Source organism: Trichechus manatus, unplaced genomic scaffold (genome assembly GCF_000243295.1).
Source record: "Trichechus manatus latirostris isolate Lorelei unplaced genomic scaffold, TriManLat1.0 scaffold00066, whole genome shotgun sequence".
Taxonomy (NCBI): Eukaryota; Metazoa; Chordata; class Mammalia; order Sirenia; family Trichechidae; genus Trichechus; species Trichechus manatus.
Window position 1 is genome coordinate 6,622,895 of NW_004444002.1, and position 8,336 is coordinate 6,631,230.

The window sequence follows — 8,336 nt, forward strand, 5'->3', positions numbered from 1 at the left end:
GTAGGGGCCCTCTGCATGAATCTCTCCTCGCTCTCTGTTCTCTGTCAGTTTCCTCACTCCATTTGGCTGAGTTCTTTATCTCTTCGTTTGATGTTTTAGTGTTTCAGGATTGTTGTATTCTCTGTTTGGCTTAGTTTTTCGGATCTTTGCTGTGGAGGGACGGCATGGTGCTTCTGCCTAGAGCGCCATTTTGCCAGAACTCCAACAGTATTATTTTTTACATAACATCTTGAAGTGACAAAATTATAGAAATGGAGAACTTGTGCGTGGTTGCCAGAGGTCAGGGACAGGGCAGAGGGTGGGGAAGGAATGTGACTGTGGCTATAAACAGGCAAGATGAAGGATCCTTGTAGTGATGGAAATGTTCTGTGTCTTGGATGTATCGATGTTGTCTCCAGGAAGCACTCCTAGGGTAGTCAGGTGATAGAGGCACAACATGGCTGAATTAATGCTAACCACCGCATCTGGACGTTGATCAGATTTTTAACTTAACAGCTCTGAGTCACTGGGGAAAGATTTGCCCTCGGCGGTTGTCTTAATCATCTAGTGCTGCTATAACAGAAATACCACAAGTGGGTGTCTTTAACAAAGAGAAATTTATTTTCTCACAGTCTAGTAGGCTAGAAGTCCAAATTCAGGGCGTCAGCTCAGGGGATGGCTTTCTGTCTCTGTTGGCGCTGGAGGAAGGTCCTTCTCATCAATCTTCCCCTGAACTAAGAGCTTCTCTACACAGGAGCCCAGGGTCCAAAGGATGCACTCTGCTCCCAGCACTGCTTTCTTGGTGGTATGAGATTCCCACTCTCTGCTTGCTTCCCTTTCCTTTTATCTCTTGTGAGATACAAGGTGGTGCAGGCCACACTCCAGGGAAACTCCCTTTACATTGGATCAGGGATGTGACCTTAGTAAGGGTGTGACAATCCCAACCTAATCCTCTTTAACATAAAATTACAATCACAAAATGGAGGAGAACCACACAATACTGGGAATCATGGCCTAACCAAGTTGACACATATTTTTTGGGGACACAATTCGATCCATGACAGTGGTCAAAATCAGAATGTGAAACAATGTTCCACAGTGGTCTTGACACAAATGCCCATCTGCATCCCTGAAAATGCATGTACTCAGGAAGGGTGTTGTTGCCAGTAAGATATTTTTGCCAGATAAAGAAAATATATGTGTAAGCATCTTATGACCATTGTCTAAGCATCCTGTGACTATTATCTGTAATCTCTAATTATAACCATTAATGATTACTACACAGTCTCTTACTGCTGTACCCTATGTACCAATAAGGTACCTTTTCCTGCCTCACCAGATCCTGCCTTGCACTTCCCTATTCGAAGATGTACCAAACAAAAATATCCTGCAAATTTTTGCTGCTTTAACAATATAATTGACCAAAACCTGGACCCCCTCTTTGGACACCACTGTCTCATGTCAATAGGCTGTGTTTTTCCCAGTTCAAACTATAACCTGAGCCCAGAATAAACGCCTGTGATTTTATCTTGAACAGCTTCTGTCTTCTGTACTGTGGTGACATATTTGGTGGCAGCGATGGGATCCAAAATACTCTGCCTGCATTGACCTTGTGAATCAAGGACTCACAACATCAGGCACATACAAGGGCCTTTTGTGCCCCTTCTGCTTCCCGGCTCTTGGGGGTTGACAGGTAGGCCTTCTAGTCTGAACTCTGCTCTTCTTGGCATTACAGTTTGCTGAGGTTCCTTCTATGCTCTTTCTATTTTCCTTTACTTTGGTTTGTTGTTGGACCTAAATTGTCAAGTGAATTTTTGCAGTGCCTCTCCCCAGTCATTGTTGCTCACTTTTGTTTCCCTAAGGAGCTCATTCAGGGTCTTAACAGTGCCTTTCTTTTTTCATCTCTCATCTCTAGAGTTTTAAGAATCATCTCTCTTCCACAGGTGGTTGCTATCTCGGTTACTATGGGTCAGGTTTGCTCTAAGGAACAGAATACCCCACCCCCAGGGACTCCTGCTGGATTTATGTTCAAACAGTATAGTCCAGATTCCTGTGCATATTTAGATCAATGGCATGCAATAACTGAGGATAGTGTTGAAAAATGTTGGCCAAAGCAGGGAATTTTGACATGTCAAAAATTATCTTTTTGTGTTCAAATTTAGAAAAACTGGATGCCTGTACCAGACAGAAACAGTGGGACACTTTTACAACTAGTACCAGGAATCTGCAAAAAGACAATTGGAAAGTAGGCTGGCTTCCTTTGTGGAGTCAGTATCCAAACTGAACAAAGCAAAGAAGCCTACTCCCTCCCCTGATTCTTCCCCTACTCCTCCTGCTGCTTCTACCGTTCTTCCACAACCTAACCCTTCTCTTCACTCGCCCCTGTTTCCCCTACTCCTCCTCCCCCTACTCTTTATACTGCCTTGCCTACTTATAGCCCAATACCTGCTGATGCTTCCCTTATGTCATTTATCCCTCTCATTGATGTCCCTATGGGGCCAGAATCTGATACGACCTTAGAAATGTCCTTAAAAGTCCAATATCCTCAAGAGGCTGATAAATTTCCCCAGGTAACTTTTAACCTGCTGACTAGGGCTGAGCTTCATGCCATTATTAAAGACTTCCCAAATCAACGTGAAGACCCTCATAGATTCACCCAGAAATTTCTTATTTTGACCCAAATTTATGAGCAAGGATTGGCCAATATATACAACCTTATCCATATGTTAGTTGGGCCTGGGGATGCCCCTAGATGGACGGAAGAAGCTAAATGTAAATCCCCTGAGAAATCTTTAACCATAGATCCTAAAGCACCTGGGAATATACTTTTAGCTGAAACCAAGATTGTTATTGATTTACTCATTAAAGCTATACCAAATGTCTTCCTGAGAAAGATAGAGTGGGCCAGAATTCAAGGTTGTACTCAATAAAAAAATGAGAATATTTACAACTTTCACAAGCATCTAACCAAATTATTTGATGAACATTCAGAATTAAAGCTAGAGGATTCTGGGGCAATGATCACTTTCAATTCACTCTTTGTTAACGGCCTTCAACCTGAGCTTAGCAATCTGGTAAAGTGTCATAAATTGGATTGCAAAAACACTGAAATTAGCAAATTAGCTATGCTAGCCTATAAGCTAAGTCAGACTTTAGAGCCACAAGCTCTGTAAACAGCAGAAAATTAGGAATAAACAAAACAAGTTAATGGCTTTGTAAATGCAGCAGTTACAAATCTCCACTAGAGGGCAGCCCCAACTCTCTGAGGAAGTTACAGAATAAAGCTCCCAGAGTATGTTACTATTGCAAGAAGTCAGGACATTTTAAAAGAGATTGCCTCAAGCTTAAGAACAAAGCAGGCACATTGCCCTTGGCCCCTCCAATGCCAGAGTGATGGAGCTCTGGGGACAAAATAGGGGCTTTTCCCATAGTTCCCCTGTACACACAAGGTGAAACTGTTATTAGGATCAATGGGGAGCTTTGTAAATTCCTTGTGGGTATGGGGGTGACTTTATCAGCTGTAAACCCCACAAGTCTGCAAAAGCCTCTACCCCAGAGTACTAGAACTTTTAAAGTTGTGGGAGTTGCCAACTTAGAACAGACATTAGCGCACTCTGAGCCTTTAGCTGTGCCTTTAGGACTCATTGAGGATTTACATCCTTTCCTGCTTAGCTTCAATGCCTACTAGACAGAGATTTGCTTACCCTACTAGACAGAGATTTGCTTTCTAAGTGGAAATACCACTTGAAATTTACTAAAGAAGGAGAAATATTATTAAGTATACTCAATTCCTTTCCCACTTCACATGACTCTGAGAATGATCAGGAAGATGCCTTGTGCTATGACCATGCCTTTAACTTACCTGAACCCTAGATTTTAGCCCCTTTAGTTCCTTTCCTATGGACTGCATCAGATCAGCCCCTGATTATCTGTGGGCCACTTCACCCACTGATATTGGACTGGGTCCATTCAGCTGAACCTATTAAGGTGCAAATTGATACCACTAAACCTTTACCCAAGATTCCCCAATATCCTATTAAACCTGAATCCAGAGAAGGATTGGCTCCTATAGTTAGACTTTTTAGAAAAAGGTCTCATTATCCCCTGCACCAGTCCATCTAATGCTCCTGTGTTCCCAGTCCACAAGGCTGCTGACCAAGATTGGAGATTTGTTCAAGACCTGTGAGCCATCAATAAAATAGTAATTCCTAGATTTCCTGTTTTTCTGGACCCCCACTTATTATTATCCAATGTTCAGCTGATGCTACTTACTTTACAATAGTAGATTTATGCAGCACATTCTTGATTATTTCCATTCATCTTGAGAGTGAATATTTATTTGTATTTACCTAGGGTAATCAACAATACCCCTGGGCTGTTATGCCCCAAGGTTTCACTGAGTCCCCCACTTACTTCTCACAGGTTTTGCATGCAGACTTACAGTCATCAAGATTTATCCATGGGTTAGTCCCTCTCCAATATGTAGACAATCTGTTAGTATGTTCTCCCACCGAGGAGACTTGCTTAAAGGATAGTATCACCCTGTTAATTCACTTAGCAAACAGAGGCTCAGAACTTCTAAAGAGAAGCTCCAACTTGCACAACAATATGTCAAATATCTAGGACATATATTATCAGTTAATCTGTTGACTCCAAGAGAAAGGATGCCATTTTGGCTTTTCTTATGCCTAAAACAAAGAAGCAACTTACAGGATTTCTTGGCCTTTGTGCTTACTGCCACTCTTGGATACGAAATTTTTCATTACTAGCTCAACCTTTATGATATTATTTGAAAACATCTGAGCCCGATCCCTTTCAATTACCAGGAGAAGGAGAAGCAGTCATCTATGAATTAAAGGGCTCTCTCTTTCACACCCTTGCCTTAGAATTTTCCAATTACAGTCTTAGTTTTTCTCTCTATGTGCATGTGGTAAATGGAAATGCCTTGGGGGTGCTTATTCAGGGGCATGGAGGACAGTAGAGACTGGTTGGGTACTATAGTGTTCAACTGGCCCTCGTGGCTAGGGGATATGTGCCTTGCCTCAGAATGGTTGTTGCCACCACCCAGTTAGTGGAGACCACTGCCGATATTGTGTTGGGCAATGATTTAAATGTATTTGTCCCTCACGCAGTGTCTGCCATTTTCAACCAAGGTTAACCCAACATGAATCTTCTAGCCAGATGACATTTTTGGGAGGTTATTTTATTAGCTTCCCCACACATATGCTTACATACTGTCTCAGGGCTAAACCCAGCAAACCTTATGCCCTTGCCAGATGATGAAGAAACCCTACTTCATGATTGCATCGATTTAACTGATCATTTCTTAACTATCAGACCTGACTTGCAGGAAACCCCTCTTGACAAAGCAGGTCTTCATCTATTTGTAGATGGCTCTTATCTAAGGTCAGCCAGCCCTCGATTGGACTTCTTCCTGAAGTTATCTCAGCCCAGCAGGCTGAATTGATTGCACTTGCCCGGGCATACAGACTGGCTTCCAAATGGTCAGTAATCATTTACATAGATTTGAGATATCCTTTTGGCATCATACAAGATAAAAAGCTATGGAAGCATAGAGGGTTCCTTACATCTTCAGGGACCCAAATTTTTTTAAAAAAAGACTCTGGAGGCCCTGGTGCTTCCCTCCACAATCGCAGTCATTAAAACCTATGCCCATTAACCTAAAGGGGCTCCTCAAACAGAAGTTAAAGGAAACAATTTAGCCAACTAGGCAGCTAAATCAGTTGCTTCAACTAAATTACATGCAGCAGCAATAGCAATATGCACTGAGTGCCAGTGATGCCAAGGACCCTACATAAGACATACAGATGGGAACATTTATGTCCAAGATCACACTACTAGCGAGCCTATATGGCATGATTCAATAAGTCACCAATGATTGGCTCCAGATGAAGAAAAGGACCAATGAAAAAAAGGATGGTGCCACCTTAATGGTGTCTGTAGAACCTGAGAAGGACCCAGTGGAAAACTGAGACCCCCACTATTGGAAGTCAGTCCTCCACAAGTCTTTACATGTTCCCCTCGCTTGGACTCTTGATGCTAATAATCACTGGAGAGGAGACAAGCTTATAGACATCTTATCAAAGGAATGGTGGGGACACTTTTGAGGTGCAGCAGACCATGTCACCCAACACTGTCCAATATACTCTCAATTTAATGCTGGTCATACCTGTAAGCCTCCCTTGGGGAGGTACCCCTTACCTCTTGGGCCAATGCTTTAATGGCAGATTGATTTTATTCAATTGAAACCTTCCAGTGGATATAGATTTGTCTTAGTTATGGTTTATAAATTTTTACACTGGGTTAAGGCTTTCCTTAGCTGGAATGCTATCACATCATTTGTAGGCAAAAAACTTTTAGAGAATATTATCCCTACCTGGGGGGGCCCCAAAAACACTTTTTAGGGACTGAGGCCATTTTACTGGACAGTTATAAAGAACTTATGCAAGGTTTTTCACGTCTTTCAGAGACTGCATTGTCTCTACCACCATCAATCCTCAGGCATAGTTGAGAAAATGAACAGTATCATTAAAAATCAATTTGCAAATCTATCCTATTCTTTAGGATTGTCATGGGTATAAGTATTACCAATAGTTTTATTAAATTTGAGGTCATCACCTTTCAACCCACACAAGCTGACCCCACATGAAATTGTCACCGGTCACCCCTTGACTCTTCCTTATGGATCAGCCTGGGTTGATTCAAATTTCATAGAATCCAGATTTTTAAAACACTGTAAAGCACTTATACATTATGTCCAGACTTATGACAGTCTAGTTAGGGAAGCCTATAATCAGGAGAATCCTATTGAGCCTGCCGAAAGGGCCATCCAACCAGAAGACTATGTATACTGGAAAAGGCATCAACTAAAAGACTCTTTGGAGCCACGATGGAAAGGGCAATCTCAGGTTCTTCTTACTAATCCATATGCTTCAAAAGTACATGGAATTAAAGGTTGAATACACCTGTCACTGAGGTACTCAAGTTGAAGTTTCAAAAACATCAAGAGGATAAGAAGCTGACAGCTGAGCAAACAGCTTCTGCCCAAGATACTGGGACCAGGCCTGTATGAAGTCAGTTGAAAATCTTGGACTAACTTTTTTTTCCTAATCGTTGTATCTATAGCTTTCATAATCCTCCTTCAAACTTTTAACGTGATTCCATGCATGTTATCTTGTGGAACTAAAACTTTATCAACAGTACTCACTGTTTATAGTAAACCACAAGTAACTAACTTTAATGAAAGATTAAAGTCCTATTAGTCATAGCCTTATGCTTAATATGGATCACCTTTAAAATTGTTCTATTCCTTGAGTTAGGATTGTTCCAGTAATTATTGTCCTGTGCTAGTCCTGAAACCTTGTTATGTCTTTCCTTATTAAGTCTTACAGCTATTTGTTTTGTTTGTTTCTTATTATATCAGCAATCCAAGTTCTAAATTCACATACACATATGTTACTTACTGGAGGATTCTATTTCATTATAGCTGTCATTTGCATGTTGTTGTTGCTGTTATGTGCCGTCGAGCCAGTTCCGACACATAGCGACCCTATGTACAACAGAACGAAACATTGCCCGGTCCTGCACTATCCTCACAATCGTTATATTTGAGACCATTGTTGCAGCAACTGTGTCAGTTAATCTCCTTGAGGGTCTTCCTCTTTTTCACTGACCCTCTACTTTACGAAGCATGATGTCCTTGTCCAGGGACTGGTCCTTCCTGATAACATGTCCAAAGTATGTGAGAAGAAGTCTCTCCATCCTTGTTTCTAAGGAGCGTTGTGGCTATACTTCTTCCAAGACAGATTTGTTCTTTTGGCAGTCCATGGTATATTCAATATTCTTTGCCAACACCATAATTCAAGGCATCAATTCTTCTTCTGTCTTCCTTATTCATTGCCCAGATTTCACATGCATATGAGGCTATTGAAAACACCATGTCTTGGGTCAGGCCCACCTTAGTCTTCAAGGTGATATCTTTGCTTTTTAACACTTTAAAGAGGTCTTTTGTAGCAGACTTGCCTAATGCAATACGTCCTTTGATTTCTTGACTGCTGTTTCCATGGGTGTTGACTGTGGATCCAAGTAAAATGAAATCCTTGACAAAGCCAATTTTTTCTCCATTTATCATGACGTTGCTTACTGGTCCAGTTGTGAGGATTTTTGTTTTCTTTATAATGAAATGTAATCCATACTGAAGGTTGTAGTCTTCGATCTTCATCAGTAAGTGCTTCAAGTCCTCTTCACTTTCCCCAAGCAAGGTTGTGTCATCTGTATATCACAGATTGTTAATGAGTCTTCCTCCAATCCTGATGCCCCTTTCTTCTTCATGGATT